The sequence below is a fragment of the Cryptotermes secundus genome, unplaced genomic scaffold (assembly GCF_002891405.2).
Source record: "Cryptotermes secundus unplaced genomic scaffold, Csec_1.0 scaffold1412, whole genome shotgun sequence".
NCBI lineage: Eukaryota > Metazoa > Arthropoda > Insecta > Blattodea > Kalotermitidae > Cryptotermes > Cryptotermes secundus.
The window spans coordinates 175,223-178,399 of NW_019737102.1; the positions used below are offsets into that span (position 1 = coordinate 175,223).

General features: G+C 38.9%; 1 protein-coding gene and 1 long non-coding RNA gene across 2 annotated transcripts in view; one reads left to right on the forward strand and one right to left on the reverse strand.

Annotated features, from left to right (window-relative positions):
* The window catches only part of LOC117282768, a 126,393-nt gene that overhangs the window by 42,616 nt on the left and 80,600 nt on the right, over positions 1–3,177 (forward strand). The window lies entirely within an intron of this gene.
* Positions 1–3,177, reverse strand: part of LOC111870223 (synaptotagmin-10) — a 123,652-nt gene that overhangs the window by 35,689 nt on the left and 84,786 nt on the right. The gene's annotated exons all lie outside the window — the stretch shown is intronic.

Consider the following 3,177-nt stretch of genomic DNA (forward strand, 5'->3'; position numbering starts at 1 on the left):
TTTTCAGTATCGAAATGGCATTTGCTTCATTCCAGCGCTGTGTATGATATATGCAGAAAAAAATACTATACAGGGTGTTTCACGACTTTAGGTCATAACTGCAGGAGGNGTCTTGCTTCATTTCGAAGGGATTTGTTTTTTGTCTTGTCTTGGGTCTTCCTGTACCTGTGTCTTTCCGACTTCTAATTTAATAGGATCTTCCCCCCCCCCCCTTGGCACTACAGCCTCAGTGGGCCTAAGCCTACCTCCATGAACTTCTCCGTTCACGTCGGTTTTTGTAGATCTTACACATTCTGTAGGACTCTTTGGGCGGGTGATCAGCTCGTCGCAAGGCCTCTACCTGTACACAAACACAGAAAAACGCACACACAGAAACTAAACATCCATGCCCTGAGTGGGATTCGAACCCACGATCCAGGTTTCCAAGCGAGTGAAGACAGTACATGCCTTAGACCGCTCGGCTACCGTGACCGGCTAATAGGATCTTTAGGAGATCTGTGTTCATCCATTCATAAAAGAAGTTGGTACCACTTCTTCTATTCCTGTGCTTCCTCATTCAAATTGGGCATGTAGGTATTTAATTGGTTTGTTCTTTCTATATTTCTCTCAAAATCCAGGAGAGTAAATCGAGAGATTTCAGGATGTTCATAACTCATGTGTTTCTTCAGTACGCAATTGATGATGATTAATACCGAAAATAATGTTAGACCCACATAAAACAGTACAATAATTAAAATAAAGGAGGGTAATATTTTTCAAGCATTTGGCCGATTTTATTTATGTCAGTCCGCAAATTGTAGTTAGGATTATATTTTGCCACATCTGGAAAACTAACGAAGATTATTGTCTCTGATGATGTGACTCCATGCAGTCTTGTAAAAGTTTATCTTGGTTTCGGTAAAAAGCGCTGGCCCCCCCCATTTCATGATCGAAGAGTAAGTCGAGCTAGCAACAAGCAACTGAAGACAGACGCAGCTCGATTTTCTGAAACGTGGGTAGGTTGCTATCAGACTATACGGCGTTACATCCCAGACAACAGTAGTCTTCTTTTATGTGTTACTTATAAGTTAAAGAAGACGTGTTATGGAAGGCTGATGACGTTTATAGTTTCAACACTTTTTAAAGAAAATCCGGGTTAAATAATGCCGCTTTCTCTGGCATTGAACTTCTTAGTCTACTTTCCTTATTTTTAAAAATAAGAGTAGCCTTATGAGTTCACCTTGCTGTCTGCATATCTATGTGTCCCCCCGTCAACTTTTAAATCCATGGACCAATCATTAAAAACTTGGTACATATATTATGACACCTGAGCCCATCTCAACGGCTTATTTCACAAATCTGTCTCATCAGTCTGTATATCTGTATTTATATCCCCTTATCGTTGCTAGGCAATGGCTCGTTAACCACGTTCCCGCGTCAACTAATACATGCAACAATAGAATTATTGGACTCGTCATTTTCGATACAGCCCGTGTCGTGTAAAGGAAAGTAGGCGATTAGTTCTTCCCAGAACTTCTTGTTAATAATACAATATGGACGGGCAACATATTCGCAGAATGTTGCAAAAATTACTAGTAGACCCCACATGTAAAAAGAATAAGAAATACAATACGTACAAGAATAAAATGTGGTGTAATGTAAAAAAATGTAAGTTGATGAGGCAAGTCACATTCCGAATGACCAAGTCATAACAATTAAAAAGGTAAAGTTATTCCCGTAACAGGCCATGGAGGACCATAGGGTTGTGAGACGTCGAGGTTTCCACATTCTCTAGACAATCGGCCCATAGATGACGGTGAGTTAATCAGCCTTACGCGCCGGCCGCCCTTTACGCCCAGGTAAATTCCTGGTACTCATTTCTGTTAGAGGCTGAGTCGACACTAGCAGGGCCATAGTGTGTCTTGAATTGAAAAAAAAAATTAAGTAACCTCATCAGAAATCGAACTCGCGACCTTCCGGTTTGTAGCATAATGCCTCAACCAACTACGCTACTGCGTGCCACCGATGTAACACATACTTCTATTCTATTAAATTTATTATTGTTATCACTGGAGTTGCAACAAATATTAATATTTCAGAATTGAAATGATGTGCTTTTAGATCCATTTCCCTTTTATGAGTTTCATTTAAATTCTGCTGGTTTAAATTCATATTAATTAATCGTCGATGTCAATTAGCTCCACTCATAACAGACCGCAATTAGTGATGAGTCCCATGTGAGCGATGCTACATCAGGTTATCAAGAACCAGTAAATTTGCAATGAATTGTTTGGTTCAGAGTTAAACAGTCACAAATCACAATCAGGTATATTTACGGTAGATAGATGGAGCTGTCATTAACATCTTATCTGGAATAAGCGTAGAGGTTTGGTCTTACTACATTAATTTTCACATTTCAGTGATAAACGCTACTCTGTACGGCTGAATATCTCATTGTAAGGAGTTTAAATTAGTGGGAGGAGAGTGGATAAATGACACAAGGGGCATATTCATATTTTGTGCTTTTCAACAAATATTTTCACAGGAATGAATACGAGGAGAAGACGTAAGAGCTGATCATGTAGCATTAATTAAATGTATAAAAAATGCGTTCAAAATTTTAGTTAGGAAAACCGAGAAAAAGAGACCATTCTGAAGATCTGGATATAAGTGAGCGGATACTATTAAAATGGACCTTAAATATTGTGAGAGGTTCTGAACTGGAGTTAATCTGTCTCAGGATACGAACCAGTAGTTTGTTGTTGTGAACGCAGCAATGAATATAAGGATTCCATAAAAGGAGGGTGATTTATTGTATTGTATTTATTTGTAGGCTCTGAGGTTCTCACACCACCGCTTCTCCGTTAGACCATTGGTGTGTTAAGAATCTGTTTCGGCCATTACCTAGCAACGGCTGTTCTATAGCTTATTTCGCCTTCGTTATCTAGCAATGAGTCTACATGCCCCACAATATTATAATTCATAAAGTTGTAAATAATTCTTTTTGTGAAGGCTGTAGCTCCTGAAAATCAATTTGTAACATTTACAAAATGAATCGATCTAGTTCGCACACGAGTCCTAAAATAAATTATATCAATCCCCCTCTAATACTGTAGTGGCTTATCTCCTGAGCGCAGATGGACGTTTGTTTGCTGAAACAGTGGAGCTTCGGTTCAAAAAGATTTTGTAATAACTTCT